This window comes from Plecotus auritus (genome assembly GCF_963455305.1).
Source record: "Plecotus auritus genome assembly, chromosome: 4".
In the NCBI taxonomy this organism is placed as follows: domain Eukaryota; kingdom Metazoa; phylum Chordata; class Mammalia; order Chiroptera; family Vespertilionidae; genus Plecotus; species Plecotus auritus.
This window is the reverse complement of record NC_137775.1, coordinates 48,522,344-48,542,925: the sequence shown is the minus strand read 5'-3', so window position 1 is coordinate 48,542,925 and position 20,582 is coordinate 48,522,344.

Here is a 20,582-nt window from a genome sequence, read left to right as displayed (position 1 = left end):
AAGTAAACCAAAACAGAGGATGTAGAGAATGTTGTACTCCAGCTGGGTGCCAAAGGATGGAGACTGCCAAAATTAGTACTTGTGGTTGGGAGGATGTCAGGCAAAGCTCCCAAGGGAGTCAACCTTTGAACTGCATCTTGAAAGGTAAATAGGAAATAGCCTTGTGGACAAGAGGAGGAGAGCCAGGCTAAGTAGAGGAGACAATATGTGGCTAGAGAGAGCATGACCATTTAAAAATCTGCAAGTCCTGGCATCTATGAATTTGAGAGGTAGTGAGGTGTGTCCTTTCTTTCTTAGTGATGCTTTCTTTAAAAATAGAACTTTTAGGTAGCTAGTTTAGATTTTCTCAAGTGTTCTTTATTTTGCTTTCATGCATGCCCATCGAGAGCCTGTATAGAGGAAGTGATTTAAAACTCCATGCTGGTCTTGTCTTGTTCACAGCGAATTTATAACTCCTTCTGAGAAGTGACGTTTTTCTTCAAAGGCTTTGCAGAGTGAACATTATCTGTCCTGTGGTGCCCCTGTATCAGGTGTTTTGTTATCTCTTAAACTAATATACTTGTTCCACTATTTACAGAACAGAGGGCTTTATTTGAGAGAATACTGGAATTATTGAAATCCTGGCTTTTAAATAACTCAAAGAACAGAAGAAAATAAATAATGAAAAACAGAGTTCATAGCACAACCAGCATTGGGCAGCCATAATTATTTTTTCATAATACTTCACATAGGTTCAAAAAGCTGTCTTTTGGTAGTTCCAGATTATCATTCACAGAAAATCATCTTCTAATATAGATGACAGAAATGTTTTTCTTTGTTTTCTTCATAAAATTTAAATGTTGCTTTCATTTAAAATGGCATTGGGCCAGCAGCCCCAACTTCCTACTAAAGCCCATGAGAAGACATTAAAGTACAACCACACACACACACACACACACACACACACACACTCACTCACTCACTCACTCACTCCAGGTAGGAAGCTTCTTTTATACCTTCCCAACTTTCATTTCACAGCCATACTATATCTATCTATCTTTAGGAAAATGTATTCTTCAAAAAGAAATAAAGTAAAATAGTTCCCACTTGGCATTGTTACTCTGACTAAGGTACTAGCTCACCCTAGTAGAGGTCCTCTTTCCACAATAGTCAGACACAGCAACTCCTATGTGACAGCTCTTTAGGAAGGAGGCAGGCACAGCCTTCGATCTCATGGTAACTGTGGAAACTAATGCCCAGGCCACGCGAGTCCTTGATTATAAAATCATGTCACATTAATTTTTATGCTCACATTTCAATGATTTGAGGCCTTTTGGTTTAATTGTTGGGTGTCAAAACAATTCCTCCCTCAGAAATTATTCCAGCAGAATTATCTTGGAATTATTTCTTGAATGCCCATAGGGAGTATACATAACATGTATTCACAAACAAGTCCTGTCAACTGCCATCACTAAGTGGCATCCTCTTTCTGCTACAACGGAGCCCAGCTGAGGTCCTCAACCTCTAAGTCCACCTGGAGGAGCCTCACGGGTGGCACTGCTGATGTGGCAGTCACAGGATTGCCTGTGTCTATGTCAAAGCTCTCGGCAAAGATCGCCATGTGCTCATACCCATTTGAGAATCACTAGATTTTTATATGGAGGTAAGAGGAAATGCCCCTCTATTAGTACTTTAGTTATATTTAAATTACTTGGCCTCCTAGGCAACTCTGGTTATATTATAAAATCCATTCCTTCTGGTTATATTATAAAATCCATTCCTCCATTCCTACTCTGCTTTGCTCTTTTTCTCATATATTCAACTATCAACCTGCCCCACCCATTAGAAAACATTCCCCTGTGCCCCATCTTCTCCCTAGATTGACCATTTCCATAGAAACAGGCATACAAGCAACAGTTCTGATAATGTCTCTTTTAATTTATGCTTTACAAAGAAACATTTCTCCCTACTTTTATCTGACTTCCACTTTCCAAAAAGGCCCATGTAACACACACACATACACACACACACAAACACACACACTCCAGAACTAACAAAAGCAAATTATCACATCTACATTACTAAACAAAACACTTAATATTATCAATAGTGAATATTTCATTTTCCTCAAGAATATTGATGGGTATTTGACAGATTGCATTACCAGATAAGGTGCCACACTGTATTGGCTATCCCACAAGCTCTTATTACAATATATTTTTTTAAGAGAGGAAGGGAAAGAGAGCGAGAGCGAGAGCAGGAGCGAGAGAGAGAGAGATCAATTGGTTGCCCAAGATCTTAACAAAAGAAATTGATCCTGGTCAAAGATTAAATCAATGATGTTTTATAAAATTTTTGTTAAGATCTTAGGAAGATTTAAGGTGATGCCTCCATACTGAGACTTTATATATGTTGGTCTCCCATTCAAGGCATTCAAGTCCTATCACATATGTGAATGTAGATAACTCTTCCAGAATGCATTCCATGTGTACTGTTCTGGGGAAATTCTATACTATCTCATGTATATCTTTCAATAAGGTAGGCATCAAGTCCTACAGAGGCTCACTAGAGGCTTCTGAATTCTCATGAAGATGACTTATTTTGTAGTTATCATAAACTCTTCCTGCCAACCCCTGTTCAATTTGTAGGGTTGGGAGGAGGTTTTATTGTTATTGTTTTAAGTTTAATTTAAGGTTGTGTATTATGCAACAATTAGATAAATGGGGAAAAAAGGTTTTAGCTTTATAGGGGTTAGTTAGGCACATTCTGATAATTTCCCTAAAATAGAAATACTCTAACCAATGGTAACAAAATAGTTAAAATTTATCTAACCATCCATCCCAGGATTATTTAACTAACTGTTCCATATTATCAAAATAGGCAAGTTGTTTTTTTAACTTAATGTGCTTGCCTATTTTGATATTTTTGAAGTGCTATAATATAAATGTAAAAGCACTCAATTGTAAAGTATGTAAAAAAAGATACCACAATATTATTTTTACATTTGACTATACCTATAAGAAAATAAATATACCAAAAAAAGTCAAACCAAAAACATACTATACATGGATAAAATAATGAAAATACATTTAAGAAATTACCCCAAATTAGGTGACTATTGATGATTTTATTAATTTTTTCTATTTTTTATTAAATTTACAAAATTTCTAAAATATATATTATCCTATATAATAAAACGCTAATATGCAAATTGTCCCCTTGGGAGTTTGACCGAACCAGGAGTTCAACCCCTTGCTATGACGTGTGCTGATCACCAGGGGGTGGCATGGAATAAAGGAAGGCCCCAGCCGGCAGCCAGAAGGCCCTAATTGGCCCTGATCACCAGCCAGGCCTAGGGACCCTACCCATGCACAGATTTCATGCACTGGGCCTCTAGTTATATCAATAATAGAAACCCACAATATGCATCTTTTAAAAAACACTAAATGATTTGATACAACCTCAACACAAAGCAAAATTGTGGCTTTTGGCAGTTGTCATTTCAAGATTTCAAGACAAATAAAACATGGTATGTTTCATTTACTTTTTTGAAAACATTTTTTTTAAATATATTTTATTGATTTTTTTACAGAGAGGAAGAGAGAGGGATAGAGATTTAGAAACATCGATAAAGAGAGACATCAATCAGCTGCCTCCTGCACGCCCCCTACTGGGGATGTGTCCGCAACCCAGGTACATGCCCTTGACTGGAATCGAACCCCGGACCCCCCAGTCCGCAGGCCGACGCTCTATCCACTGAGCCAAACCCGTTAGGGCGAAAACATTTTTATGATATGCTAGATGAAACTGTTTTTTTCTTTTATTTTATTTCCCTACCACCCATCGGACAAAATTTTGATTTTTTTTTTCTTACTAAGTACACCTTACTCATCTCTCTGTAAAAAATAATTAGCACATGCCTGCCACAATATTGTTTCCTGAATATATGGCTCCTCCTGTTGCTCACAATCACTTCATGTTTCCTATAGCACTTGGGGAGATAGATACAAATTTTTTTCTCAACCGCCTCTTAAAGAGCTATTCTTCTATAATAGTTTTGGCTACTTCTCCATGTAGATAAATCACCAGTTTCAATCTTCCTTCCTCTTTCCTCTTTGAGTTAGCATTTCTTAGTGTTCTGTTAATATCTTCACAGGGTATGCTTGTATGTCAAAGACATCATTGTTTCAGATTTTTATGCTTATTTTCTTAATATATGCAAAAAGTTCCCCTCGCATTTTCATACTTGCTATTCAATTATAACCAGACTACTCCAAAATTATTCATCTGCTTCTTTCAACTTATCACTAAGTTTTCTTAATTTCCCTTCTTTCCTGAAGTCCTGGGAGTAAAAAATGATAAAACATTTTGTTTGGAACAAATGAACAACCCAAGTTCTCAGCTGTGGCATAGAGTAGGCATTCAGTCAAATCTTAATTCATTTCACCCTTCTCTTTCTAATCTATCGTTCTTGTTAGGCCAAGCAAGTATATACTTCCATTCTCTCCATTGTGATTGCTCTAAATCCCCAGGGTCATGAGCATCTTTCTCACCGATCCCTTTGTAACCATAACTCTTAACCATAAATCCCCTCCACACTGTGTTCTCCCTCCCCTTTGCCATTAATGTGATGATTGATCTAAAGCTATAAACTCTCCAGTAGCCAATCCTATTGACTCACATGATACTTCATGATCAAGCAGGCAAACTTGCCTACAGTACAGCAAAGAAGAAGGAACTTGATTGAAAATCAGGGAAAACATAATCTGGGAGAATCAGTGATGTGGGCTTGTTGATAAGAAAAACTAACACACATATCAACAAGCCCACATCACTGATTCTCCCAGATTATGTTTTCCCTGATTTTCAGTAAAGTTTCTTCTTCTTTGTTGTACATTTAAAAAATAAAATAAAATAAAAATCTAATTTATTCATTGAGAATTTTGTTCAGTGTGTGTGTGTGCGCGCGCGCACACACGCTTGTTTTTTCCTATTTGGGAGGAAAGGGAAGATGTAGCCATTTTAAGAAAAGAGACCCATTTGAGCAAATCTGAAAATATGACTATGTATTCTCATTTCAGATTAATATAATGTGACTATTTGTAAATATGATAGATGGTTAAGGAAATGAGGTACTACATGATATGCTGTACTTAAGTATGTATAATACTTAAGAGTAGGTATAGAACAGAAACTTCACAAAGTACAGTATGCAAGGTAATGCAATAAGTTTGTAAATGAATGTGGAATATATTAAACCTGGCTCAGATAATTAGAGGCTGACAAAATAAAACAAGAATCAATTGCCATTTTAAATTCAGTTCTAAAAAATTAAACTATATTACAAATGTAGACAAGGAGACCCTGAAATTATTGCCCTTCATTCTTGTTGGTTCCATTATCGATTGGTACAGAATTTTGGAAAGCAGTTTGGCAATATCTATTGAGAGTAATAAAATATTTTCAATCTTTGAGCCAATAACTACCTTTATGGAAATTATTTTGGAAAAGTAATCCAAATATAGAAAAATATGCATTTTTATGATAGTAAAAGAAAAGATAATAGCTAATATGACTGTCCTCACTCAATGGAAATTATGCTATAACTAAAAAATATTACTACAAATACCATGCTATGGGAAAATGGAAATATATAAAGTAATATGACTTATTTTGATACTTTTACTCTATTTTTTACTTGTAAAGAAGAAGCCCTTAGAAAGCACTGTAGCAGCCATAGAACACAGGAAAATATAACAATTAAAATTACTTAAAAATCACACTATGCAGGCATAAATGCTATTAATATTATGCTATTTTTGTATTAAATTCTATTATAATATTATGCTAGGTAAAGATTGACAGGTTTTTTGATAGTGAGATTGGTACACAGATATATTAGCAGATATAGTTACATAAATATATAACAATTATAATTGTAAGGTTTATAGCTTGCTTTTTATTGTGTAATATTGATACTAAACGAGAGAAGTAAAATACAAAATTGAAGATACAAGATTACCAGTATGATAAAACATTTAATGAGGGGGAAATGATGGAAATACTGAAATATATTAATACCGGTTTATTGTATTGGAATGTGGTTGATTTTTTGAACTTTGCAAGAATTTTTTTTTTTTTTTTTTTTTTGCTTTAGCTTTTGAATAATGAGGCTTTCATTGTGATTTTGAACATTCGGATCCAAACACTCTTCCTCTTTGGGAAATACCTTAAAGTAAGTGGGATATAAGGTCTCCCACAACAGAAGCTGAGAAGATGTAGCTAGTACCTTCCCCAACTCCCTGGCATCTAGTCCTTTAGGTGTGTGACACAGGCAAAGCCCATCACACATTCTGGTTTGTAACTGAGGGACTTGGGGAGTGAGTGAAGTTGGAGTGAGAGCTGGGTGACTTAAGTGACTGGGAGAAACAGAGATGTGGCCATGTGTTCAGGGGTAATAATACTAGTGGTTACAGATTATTCAAACTTTCTATTGGGGAATCTTGGCTAATGGGTCTGTAAGTGAATTTCTAAGAGCTATGAACCTAAATATATTCTGTGCATATGTGCATTTTTTTAGAAGAATTGCTAAATTTTCTCAGATAGGCAAAGAATGCCATGATCCAGGATAGGTGAAGAGGTTTGACGTAGGTCAGCATTACTGAACAGCCCTACCCATTTTTTTAGTTCTGTCTGTTCCTTAGAGGTATGTCTACTGGGCTTTAATGACTAATAGGCAGAGATTTCAATGAATAATTGATCTATTATTATATTCAACTAACTAGTGGCCCAGTGCACAAAATTTGTGCACAGGGGAGGGGGTGTTCCCCAGCCCAGCCTGCACCCTCTCCATTCTGGGACCCCAAGAAGGATGTCCTACTGCCGATTTACAGGAATCAGGCCTAAACCAGCAGTCTGACATCCCTCTCACAATCCGGAACCGCTGGCTCCTATCCGCTCACCTGCCTGCCTGCCTGCCTGATTGTCCCTAACCACTGTGCCTGCTGGCCTGCTTGCCTCTAACTGCCCCCTGCCGCCGACCTGCTTGCCCCAAATGCCCCCCCTCCAGCCTGATCACCCCCAACTGCCTCCCGTGCCAGTGTGCTCACCCCCAACTGCACCCCTGCTGGCCTGCTTGCCCCCACCTTCCCTCCCCACTGTCCTGATCACCTCCAACTGACCCCCACTGATGGCCTGCTTGTCCCCAACTGGACCCCCTGCTGGTCTGCTTACCCCCAATGGCCCCACTCCCCACCAGCCTGATCACCCACAACTGCCCTCCCTTCTTGGCCTCTAACCGCCTCTACCTCAGCCCCGCCACCATGGCTTTGTCCATAAGAACGTCCGGAAGGTCTCCTGGAAGGTCTCCCAGTCTAATTAGCATATTACCCTTTTATTAGTATAGATAGAGGCCTGGTGCACAGGTGGGGGCTGGCTGGTTTGCCCTGAAGGGTGTTCCGGATCAGGGTGGGGGTTCCTTTGGGGCATGGGGCGGCCTGGGTGAGGGGCCTGTGGTTGTTTTCAGGTCGGCCATGCCCCCATGGGGTGAGGGTCCCCGCTGGGGGAGTGTGGCCAGCCTGGGTGAGGGGCTGAGGGCTATTTTCAAGCTGGCCACACTCCCTTCAGGGTGGGGGTCCCCGCTGGGGTGCCTGGCCATCCTGGGTGAGAGGCTGATGGCTCCCAGCCCTTCCCTTTTTTCTTTCTTTTTTTTTTTTTCAGCACCTCCTTGAGTAGAGGCCAGGGCCAGCTGGAAGCAGATATCTGGGATTTATTTATCTTCTATAATTGAAACTTTATAGCCTTGAGCGAAGGCCAGGGCCGGCCAGGGTGGGCGGGAAGCTTGGCTTCCTCCATCACCAGAGGCAACCCAAGCCTCCTGCTCGCTCCAGCTCCATGGCTGCCGCCATCTTGGTTGGGTTAATTTGCATACTCGCTCCTGATTGGCTGGTGGGTGTGGCTTGTGGGTGTAGTGGAGGTACAGTCAATTTGCATGTTTCTCTTTTATTGGATAGAATGAGTCAAATAGATGAATTTATTCATTAAACTAACTAAAAATATTTATTACCGCATTTTACCTGTATGCAAGGTTTGGAAAAGGGGATACAGGCAGGGAAGTCCTTAAGGATATTCCAGGTCAGGGAGACAGACAGATGTGTTAAGTCATTGTAGTCTTCTTTCCGTGATGGCACACTAGATGTCCTGAAAACGTCCCACTACAAAACATCTAAACACTCCAGATACATTAATAAAATATCCTCCTGCGTAAAGAAATGACTTTGTAAGGCAGTAATGGAAATCCTCTAAGGACTAGGAATTCAGGTCCAGGATGCAGGTGGGTCCTGCAGCCACCACAAACCTACAATCCTGGGTAGCCCCAAGCTTTGGCTTTAACAGGCATGTTCAGGAGAGAAACTTTTGTGGTCAATGGAAATCCAATATTGGGTTAACTTTGGGATTTTCTGCAGTTACCAATCTTGAATTTCTGGTGACTGCAAGGGTTTCCCCCTGACTAAGTTATGTGGAATCAAACAAGCTGTAATCTCTTTATATCTCAATTCCTCTGCTAATAAAATTATAATAACAATATTTTTAATGTATTACTTTTGCAGAAATGTAAAATAGTAATACATTAACATCACTATATCTATGTATGGACAGAATTCTTGCATTAGACCTCTCGATGGGCTACTTTTGTGCCCAGTACTTACCTTAGGTGCAAACAGCAAATAGTATTCTGACATTTTATGCTTAAGGGATCGCCTGGGACCCTCACCCTCAGCAGGATCTACAGGTAGAGATGCCTTAAAAGAAGGTGTGGAAGGAATTCTAAGGCTTTGTTCAGCTAATATGAGTAAAAGGATAGTTCCTAAAAGGAAATATTTTTACCCATTCATAAACAGGATGCAAAGGACAATTATTTAATTTTTCCCAAAATAGTAATTTAAGAATAGTACATTTCTGAATTACATTTTTCTATAAACTCTAGTAAAACAATACAAAGAATGTATATGCAATATAAGATTCATTCATAGCTTGATGTGTATTTTCATGTTATATTAAAAATATGACTTAGAAAACTAACTCATAGACTTGGAAATGAGATGTGTCACTCATCTATATGAAAACATATAAGCAAAAGATAAAATATATGGCAATACTCTGAGTAGTAAGACTGCCAAAGATTTGTATTTATGTTCTTTTGGGGGAGAGATAAAGGGAAATGGCAAGAGACTGTATACTATAATAACTTGATGTCAGACTAATAATTAGGAAGGGTAGATAAATAATATATTGTTTACAAATATCACAAAATTTGGGTGGTTTGCAAGTACTAGAAATAACTGAAAATATGTCTACTAGTATGAATATAGAGAGGCTACAGCTTTGAGTAGGAAATATCAAAATAGGATTAGGCTTTGAAAAATGTAAAGTATGCATCCGGAATGAAAAATTCACAGATAATCAGGGAAATGGAGCTACTGTACTTGGAAAATAGTAATGTTGAATGAGACTTGGGAGTGATAGTTACAGAAAATTAGTATGAGATTGCAAAGGGTGATATAGTGGTTTATAAAAACTGTTTGGGCAGCACATGCAGAGATAACACATCATGAGTCAGACAAGTGTGTCCATTTATGAAAACCTCAGTACCAGAAGGATGTCATCATACTGGAGTGAATTCAGAGAGAGTTACAAAAATGATTGAGGGTCTGGAAGGGCTGATGTGAAGTAAGATTAAAAAGAACTAAATATGTATGGCGTATCCAAATATAGACTATATCACTGCAAAATGTAAGATACTCACATACTGAGGAAAGAGAGAAAACTTTTCAATGAAATTTAAGCAAAGATTGTTGGGAAAATTCTGAAGGAAACTGAACAAGAAAAAGGTCAATTAAGGGCTTTCGGTGGGTTAACTAGAGAAAATAAGTATACAATTTTAGTTCCCTAGACTCATTTTGCAAAGTGAAAAAAAAATACTATAATCTCCCAGCCTTTCGCTTTCCACATTTTTAAAATCAAGAGTAATGATCCCTCTTTGGCAAACTTAAGAGTTTTGCCTGGCAAGATTAATTATAGCCATATTCATTTAAATATTATTTTAAAAACTATTTAACACAATGCTTAGCATCTAGTATAGCAGAATCCAGATTTTTCAATAATTGAATAAATTGATCTAAAAAAAGTACTTAAGCTTACTTAAGTTTAATAAAATTACTGAAGGGCTAAATATGAGCACATAATAAGAAAACTTGAATTTGTAGTGATTTCTGGTATCAAATAGCTTATAGTCTCATGGTTGAATAAACATGTACTCAAATATACAAATAAAGTATGTTAATAGCATGGTTGATGTTCAAAAAGAGCAACTGACATTCCAAAGAATTGAGAGACGAATGTTTCTAGGATGATGAGAGGTGGCATTAGAATTGAGCCTTGATGGGTACTAGGAATCCAAAGAGAAGAGATTGGAGAGAGGGACTCAAGGATTGAATCAGACCCTCACACCTCAGAGGGAAGGTAGGGGAGGGTGGAGTAAGGGGGAAAGATCAACCAAAGGACTTGTATGCATGCATATAAGCCTAACCAATGGACACAGACAACAGGGGGGTGAGGGCATGAGTGGGGGTGGGGGTGGAGGTAATGGGGGGATAAGGACACATGTAATAGCTTAATCAATAAAGAAAATTTAAAAAAAAGAGCATATGAGTGACACCTGAGGGAAAATACAAACCCCATGTCATAAAGTGTAAGCGGCTTGGTATGGCTAAAGAAGAAAACACAGAAATGTATGATGTAAAACAAATCTGGACAGGTGTGCTGTCACTCATTGGAGAAGGACCATAACAGGGAGTTTAATGGGAACTGAGACCACAGAACAATGGTTTTCAAACATTTTTTTAGGATTCCGTCCAATATATTCTTAAACAGAAGCCTAACCTATGGAGTAGATAAAAGCAGTGCTTCTCTGTTTGAAGTAGGTTAGAGGCCTAGACTCTTGCCCTCCAGCATCCCTTCAAGCTTACTCCCTCTATACTCCCAGAACACCTGAGATCTTGCAAGAGACTCCTAGAAACTGTGGTGCACAGTTTGAAGAGCACAAATATTAGCAAAAAGGAATGAGAATTTTTGAACAGGGCAATGAAATTATCAGTACAGCACTTAAAAAAAAAACAAAACAGGGAGAAATGGGAAGGATGGGTTGAATTACAGGAAGGCTTCATGAGTCTGACTCTAAGTGGTAACTGAGAAATAGAAAGGTGTGGCTTTGACATTATAAAGTCAAACAGCAATCTTTTTAATTAAAAAAACACACACACAACTAGTGAAGTGGAAAAATGCTGTCTCATATTTTCAGAATGGGTGAGTGGGACAATATAATGTCACTAATTGAGTGTGTGCATTTTTATTTAATACACAATTAAATCTGCTTTGGTTTCCCATAGCATCTGTATTCTATACCTAACCAACATACAATAATAACCTGCATTGGTTTAGAAATTATAGCTTGATAAATCTTCTTTTGGTTGAGACTTGACTTACAAAATTCTGTCACTTGAATGAGAGAGAGAAGATATAAATACCAAGAGTGAAGTATCCCTTTTGTAAATGTGTTCATTTATTCCTTCTTTCACTTGCTATCATTACTCACTGACCAATAAACATTTATTGGGCACTGTGGTAGATGCTAGGATAATTAAATTTTTAATTGTTTACTCATTTTTGATAGTTTATTATTATACTAATCTTCCAAATATTCTTTAAAAACAACTTTCCAGATTTATATTTTATATAAGTACAGAATTCTTTCTGAACTTACCCTTTTAAAAATATTTTTGTAGATGTCAAATAGTGCCACATAGCTATGTAAGAAGAACTCTATCTCTAAATCAAGACATTCAACCATTTCTTACCAAATGTACATATATTTGGAAATATTCCAATTAATCACTGAAATTCTAGTTTATATTTGTTTTTATGAGACTATATTTTTATTACTGTCATCTTTATAAAACCAAAAGCTAAGTTCACTAATTTTATTTTGTATTAGACAAGAAATACTTATTGGGTTTGGGTTAATCAGATATCTATAATTATTTAAGGAAAATCTATATCCTAAAAAAATTTACTTTAGCCAGAATGTTCATTTCACCTATAAATTTCAATACCATGATGCAACTTCTTATTTTGTACAGTTAGAATATTTGGCAACAAAACTGAAGACTAAAATAAGCTTTAAAAAGAAATAAGTGCTATCAACACATTCTGGACTCTATTTTAGAGAGGGATTAAAAAGAAAAAGAAAATATTAGGCATATAACCTCCAATATAGGTCAATGCATGCTATATCTATTTTTGTCTAGTTTTTAAAATTTATTATTTATTTATTTTCTAAAGTTTACAAAAACTTTTTCCTTTTTCCCTAATTGACCCCCCACCCCAGCCCTTCCCACTCTGGGCAAGCCCCCACCGCCCCAGTGTCTGTGTCCATTGGTTGTGCTAATATGCATGCATTCAAGTCCTTTGGTTGCTCTCTAACCCCCCCTCCCCTGCATTTTTCTCTAGATCTGTACTTATTCACCAAATTATGTTGATCATTATATCCCACATATGAGTGAGATCATGTGATATTTATCTTTATCCCATTGGCTTATTTCACTTAGCATAGTGCTCTCCAGTTCCATCCATGCTGTTGCAAATGGTAAAAGTTCCTTCCTTTTTATGGAGACGTAGTATTCCCTTGTGTAGATGTATTACAGTTTTTTAATCCACTCATCTGCTGATGGGCACTTGGGCTGTTTCCAAATCTTAGCTATTGTAAATTGTACTGCTATGAACATAGGGGTGCATATGTCCTTTCTGATTGGTGTTTCTGGTTTCTTGGCATATATTCCCAGAAGTGGGATTACTGGGTCGAATGAGAGTTCCATTTTTAATTTTTTGAGGAAACTCCATACTGTTCTCCACAGTGGCTGCACCAGTCTGCATTCCCACCAGCAGTGCACGAGGGCTCCTTTTTCTCTGCATCCTCGCCAGCACTTGTCATATGTTGATTTGTTGATGATAGCCATTCTGACAGGTGTGAGATGGTACCACATTGTCGTTTTGATTTGCATCTCTCGAGTAATTAGTGACTTTGAGCATGTTTTCATATGTCTCTCGGCCTTCTGTATGTCCTCTTTCAAAAAGTGTCTATTTAGGTCCTTTGCTCATTTTTTGATTGGATCATTTATCTCCCTTTTGTTAACTTGTATGAGTTCTCTGTAAATGTTGGAGATTAAACCCTTATCGGAGATAACATTGGCAAATATGTTCTCCCATGCAGTGGGCTTTCTTGTTGTTTTGTTAATGGTCTCTTTTGCTGTGCAGAAGCTTTTTATTTTGATGTAATCCCATTTGTTTATTTTCTCCTTGGTCTCATTGCCCTGGGAGCTGTGTCAGTAAAGATATTGCTATACATATGTCTGCTATTTTGCTGCCTATGGAGTCTTGTAGGATTTTTATGCTTTCCTATCTTATATTTAGGTCCTTTAGCCATTTTGAGTTTGTTTTTGTGTATGGTGTAAGTTGGTGATCTAGTTCATTTTTTGCATAAATTTCCCAGCACCATTTATTGAAGAGACTGTCTTGACTCCATTGTATGCTCTTGCCTCCTTTGTCAAATATTAATTGAGCATTATGGCTTGGGTCGATTTCTGGGTTCTCTGTTCTATTCCATTGGTCTATATGTCTGTTCTTGTGCCAGTACCAGGCAGTTTTGAGAACCATGGCTTGGTAATATAGCTTGATATCTGGTATTGTGATCCCTCCAACTTTGTTCTTCTTCTCAGGATTGCTGTGGCTATTCGGGGTCTTTTTTTTATTCCAGTTGAATTTTTGGAGAGTTGTTCTAGATCTTTGAAATATACCATTGGTATTTTAATGGGGATTGCATTGAATCTGTAGATTGCTTTGGGTAGTATGGACATTTTAATGATATTGATTCTACCAATCCATGAACATGGTATGTTCTTCCATTTGTTTGTCTTCCTCTATTTCTTTTTTCGATGTCCTATAGTTTTCCCAGTACAGGTCTTTTACCTCCTTAGTTAAGTTTATTCCCAGGTATCTTAATTTTTTTGGTGCAATGGTAAATGGGATTTTTTTTCCATTTCTCTTTCTGTGAGTTCATTATTGGTGTATAAAAAGGCCATAGATTTCTGGGTGTTAATTTTGTATCCCACTACATTGCCGAGTTCATTTATTAGGTCTAGTCCTTTTTTGATGGAATCTTTGGGGTTTACTATGTATAGTATCATGTCTTCTGCTAATAAGGACAGTTTTACTTCTTCTTTTCCAATTTAGATGCTTTTTATTTCTTCTTCTTGTCTGATTGCTATGGCTAGCACTTCCAGTACTATGTGGAATAGGAGTGGTGAAAGTGGGCATCCCTTTCTTGTTCCTGTTCTTAGGGGAAATGAGTTCAGTTTTTGCTCATAAAGTATGATGGTGGCTGTAGGTTTGTCATATAAGGCTTTTATTATGTTGAGGTATGATCCCTTTACTCCCACTTTGTTGAGAGTTTTTATCAAGAAAGGGTGTTGGATTTTGTCAAATGCTTTTTCTGCATCGATTGATATGATTATGTGATTTTTGTCTCTCAACTTGTTTATGTGATGTATTACATTTATTCATTTGCGGATATTGTACCTTCCTTGCATCCCCAGAATAAATCCCACTTGGTCATGGTGTATGATCTTTCTAATGTAATGCTGAATCCAATTTGCTAGAATTTTGTTGAGGATTTTAGCATCTATGTTCATCAAAGATATTGGCCGGTAGTTCTCTTTTTTTGTGGTGTCTTTATCTGGTTTTGGAATTAGGGGAATGCTGGTTTCATAGAAAGAGCTTGGAAGTATGCCTTACTGGCATGCTATATCTTTTACATATTATCTCATTTAATCCTCAAACCCTACATGGCAATTAAAATCTCCCATTTTTTCCAATAAGAAAATTGAAATTAAGAAAGTTTAACTTGCCCAAGCGAACACAGCTAATCAATAAAGCAAGATTTATAAATTTCAAAGTCCAAGTTTCTTTCACTAAAGATGTTCCCTAACAATGAATAATAAAGAATTCATTAGTATGCATTCAATATTATTGTCATTGGAGGATGGGAGCAGTATTGATACTTTATTACAAAAGCATCACAGTTATCTTAGCCATATCTTGGGAATTGATACTTACTATTATAGTATTATAGTAATAAACCAATTTGACTTAATGTTTTCCTGCCTATTTAGAAGAGTTATTTCTGGGCAAATAGCTTTTTAGAAGGAAATTCTTCAATTTAGATTTCCTGTATATGAACATTTGCCAGAAACATTGATTAACTTACTTATAATATCTCAAAATTACCATACAAATAATTAATATCATCAAGTCTCAAAAATATTATACAGACTAATGAATAATTTGAGAATACACATGTTCATAGAATGTTAAATTCTTTATAGATATTTGAGAAATTTTTCTGTAAACTGTCGGGAGGTATTTACACAGAAATGCCACATCAAACTAGATCAAGGTGAGGATAAATAACTTCTTAGAGAAGGTAATTTGAAAACGATGCATTAACTATATGAAAAGTGGTATAATTATTCATGTTTTTCCAAAGATGCTTTTCCAAGTGACTAGACCAAATAAAACAACAAAACATACATTTCTTATTTTATTTTTCAGTTACAGTTTACATTCAATATTATTTTGTATGAGTTTTCAGGTGTACAGCATAGTGGTTAGATGTCATACTTTTCAGAGTGAACCCTCTGATTATTTCCAGTGCCAAACTGGCACCACACATAAGTATTACAATATTATTGACTATATTCCTTATGCTGTGCTTTACATCCCAGAATAGACTTTTCTTTTCTTTTTTTTTTTTTTTTTTAAGAGAAAGCTGAGGCTCATAGGGTGAAATGATTTGCCACATGGCAGCTACATTGGAATGCACTCCTAAGATTCCATTGCTCTTAAAACAAACAAACAACCAAACAAAAGACATTTTTATTGATTTCAGAGAGGAAGAGAGAGCTAGAAACATCAATGATGAGAGAGAATCATTGATTGGCTGCCTCCTGCATGGCCCCTAATAAAAATCAAGCCTGCAGCTCAGGCATGTGCTCTTGACTAGAATTGAACCTGGGACCCTTCAGTCTGCAGACTGATGCTCTATCCATTGAGCCAAGCCAGCTAGGGCTACACTTTTATAAAATTCTCAAGAGTGCTTAAGTTCTGGCCTATGGGTCAAGATCCTAGCTTTGTGACTTTTTATACCAGTACTAGAGGCCCGATGCACAAAATTCATGCAAGAGTAGGCCTTCCTTCCCCGGCTGCCGGCACTGGCTTCCCTCTGGCCCAAGGACCGGGCTTCCCTCTGGCCACTGGCAGGCACCCAGGACTTCGGCTTCCCTTGCAGCCCCAGCTTCATCCGGAAGATCATCCAAAAGGATGTTCGGCTATTATGCTTTTTTATTATAGATGCTCTTGGCAAGTTATTTAGCTGCTCTGTCTCCATTTCTTCACTTAGAAGTGGGAGTATTATTACCATCTACTTCACAGAGTTATTTTGAGTATTAAACCAAATGAGTAAATCCATGGGAATATTTAGTACACATGGGTAGAAATGGAAGAAGTCAAGCATAGCTAAAAGGTAGAGAGTAGTGAGGACAATGGCATAGGAGCATCTGGGCAGGAGCAGGGCCAGGCCACAGTATGCTCTGGAGATCATGTTAAAAGTCCATCCTTCTCCTAAAGACACTAAGAAGCCAATAAATTGTTTTAAGCAGGGACATGACATGATCAGATCTATGAAAGGTGTAATGTTGAAGTTTAGCAAAGAGGTCATGATTAAGATTATTAAATTTGTTTTCTCGTTCTGGAACATGCCAGGCGATCTGGATCAGTGTCTGGTAGAGCAGCTCTATTCCATAACTCCTAAAATAGAAAAACTCATCATTGTATAGGATAAGGAAAGAAGGATATTTAAGAGAAAGGATAATGTATATTAGACAACACAAGTTAGAGAAGGACATGAAGAGAAAAAAGTGTTGCCCTGGCTGGTTTGGCTCAGTGGATAAAGCATCGGCCTGCCAACCAAAGGGTCCTGGGTTCGATTTCAGTCAAGGGCATGTACCTTTGTTGCAGGCTCTTCCTGGGCCTAGGCCCTGGTCAGGGCTCATGCAGGAGGCAACCAGTCAATGTGTTTCACATAGATGTTTCTCTCTGTCTTTTCCTCTCTCTAGCACTCTCCCTAAAAATCAATGGGAAAATATCCTTGGGTGAGGATTAACAAAAAGAAAAAAGGAAAAAAGAAAGGAAGAAAGAAAAGAGAAAAAAACTGTTAATTCAAGTAATGATACCTAGAAACATATGTATAGTATATGCAGTATTCCTAGATAATAATAATGCCCACATAACACATTATTGTCAATATGTAAGTAACTAGAGAAAGAACAAAATTAGAGAATAAAAAAAAGGCATTGCTTATAAATATACATGCATACATAAAGAAAAGTCATATCATCTTTATTGTGTTTTAGCATCCTGAATCTATTATTTGCTTAGACATGGATTAAAAATATATAATTAATAAAAGTTTCGGGTAATGTAATTTCATATTTTAAATACATGGCTATCTATAATAATAAAAGCATAATATACAAATTGACCAAATGGCCAAACAGCGGAACGACCGTCCAGATGACTTACCAGACTAAGCTGGGTGAGGCAGCCGCCTCAGCTGCAAGGGCTGAGCCCCTTGCACGAATTTTGTGCATCGGGCCTCTAGTATATTATATATGGCTAGATAATGTGACAGATAAGCAGAAAAGAGCATAAGAATGTTAGAAATAAATTGCATTGAGATAATTTTGCTTTAAAAAAATATTTGTTTTAAAGGCAATTCAGAGGAATAAAAGGTTTCTGGGCAGCCAGATATCAGCCAAATCTATAAAGAGCCAGTACAACTCCAGTCTATCATCTGGAGCTTACTGGTGCCGAGCCCAGCCTTAGCCAAGAGAATCCAGTATAAACTGTGCTCAGACCTCCTGATTCCTCTCCAACATTTTGCATTCTGCTTTGGCTGATGTTCCTTTAGGTTAGATTGTCACTTTATTGTTTTCAAAAGAAGAAAACATACTTCATAAATAAATAAAAATGTTCTTGATAAATGTGTTTAATAAATGCAAATGATCCTAAAGTTGATATTATAGAGTTGGTTAAGACTCTAGATGAATATTTCAAAATATCATGTTATCTAATTATCTGAGTTATTTAGGAAAGATCTTTTTCCCCCCTTCCCCTATTCCTCCCCTGCCTCCACCCCTCCTTCCTTCTCTTTCTCTTGCTTTCTTTTTATTTTTTAATATATTTTATTGATTTCAGAGAAGAAGGGAGAGGGAGAGAGAGAGATAGAAACATCAATGATGAGAGAGAATTATTGATTGATCAGCTGTCTCCTGCATTCCCCCCGCTGAGGATGCTGCCCACAACCCTGGCATATGCCCAGACCAGGAATGGAACCAGTGACCTTTTGGATCCTGGGTCCATGCTCTATCTCTGAGCCACACCTGCTTACTTGCTTTTCTTGACTAAACTAACCTAGTGGTTGGTGATTGCTTCCTATCCAGTGGCCACAGTGCAACAGAACCTGCACTCTGATAAATAAATAAAAGCTAATTTGTCATTGAGAATTTTTTTTGTTTGCATTTTTACAGACTTTTCTAGTCACCGCATTGCTCAGTTTTGTGTCGCCAATTTAGAGAGCACAGTTTTACAGCCTTTTCTAGTCACCGCATTGCTCAGTTTTGTGTCGCCAATTTAGAGAGCACAGTTTTACAGCCTTTTCTAGTCACCGCATTGCTCAGTTTTGTGTCGCCAATTTAGAGAGCACAGGAGACCAACCTTAAACCACTTTTGTCTAATATTACAATATAATATTAATTATATTGAGGAAACTGGTTATAGGAGATGATTTCACAAAACATTTTAGAAATTGGGTATTTTCCTAACTGAAGCATCTAACGTTTCTGCAGACATATCAAACTTACATGTTACTTTATAAATCATAGTAATCATAGTTTTTATATTATTTTATCTCACTCATCCCTCTGATATTCACTCACAACTAGCTATATACAAAATCAAAGAAGATGCCCCATCTTAAAAAATTTATAGTCTGTCACTTACTCCTTCTAAAACCTATAAAAGGTGATTCTTCTTAACTCAACTTGAGGCTTATAAAGTTTTAATAATTTAGACCAGTAGTATGGGAATGCTGGGTTAAAGCCTTCTGGATCCATGATTCTGAGTTTCTGACATAGCCTCTACTCATCAATCTTTCCTGGAAAGCCCCATGAGTATGGACAGGAGTCAGGTGAGCCTGAGTTAGGATCTCCACTCTGTCTTTTAATACCTGTTAGAATGTAAGCAAGTTCTTTCCGTTTTTGGAGTCTCCCCATTTGAGTTAGGGACTAGTCATGTCTACCTTACAAGGCTGTGAGGAAAGCTAAGTGAGAAGGTGGTTATGGAACACAAAGGGCTGAGACCGGTGTGAGGTGAATGAGGCACTTACCACAGGTGCAACATTTAACGGGTCCTGGCACCAAAACGCAAATAATGATTCTTTCAATATTAAAAAAAAACAACAAATTGGCAAATTATGACATGTATCAACTGCCTGTTTTTGTTTAAAATAATGTTTTATCAATATGTGGTTGGGTGAGGAAGAGAGAGCCATGGACGTGCAAGGTTAAATCCTGTCTTTATTTAAAATTTTGATATTTTGTTCATTCTTGTAGCAGGCAGAAATCCAATGGTGTCCTTCCCTAATCTCCAAAACCTGTAAATGTGATGAGCTACGACTCTCATGACTTTGTATAGTATATGTTATGTTTTTTAAGTGTAAATTTATTGTGTTATGTTTTATGTCACAGTTGACCATACGATAGGAAGATTATCTGGGTAGTTTTCATCTAATCACATGAGCCCTTAAAAGCAAAGAGCTTTATCTGGTTGAGGACAAAAGAGAAAGCAGCAGTCAGGGAGATTCAAAGTGTGGGAGGTATCCAACTTGCCGCCACTGCCTGTGAAGAAGGAGGGAGACACAGGCAGGGACTGGGGAGCAGCCACAAAGATTAAGAATGACTAACAAGCCCAGGAAACAAGAAAATGGAGACCTCAGTCCTACAATCACAAAAAACTGAATTCTGCTATTAACAGAATTGAACATGAAAGAGAACTGGGATCTCCAATTTGATCTCAGCCCTGTAAGACCCTGAAAACACCCTGCCATGCCATTACGAACTTCTGACTGTAAGATAATAAATGGATGTTGATTTAAGCCACTATAGTTTGTTGTAATTTTTATGCAACAGTAGAACCAATACCACCATTGACTCCTTTTAGCCCCCCCACCCCCGCCCCGCCCCAGGCTATTCAGCACACTATTAGCTGTGTCCATGGGTTTTGCATATATGCATACAAGTTCTTTGATTAATCTCTTCCCAACTACCCATCCACACCCACCTTCTTTCTGAGATTGGGCAGTTTGTTCCATGCTT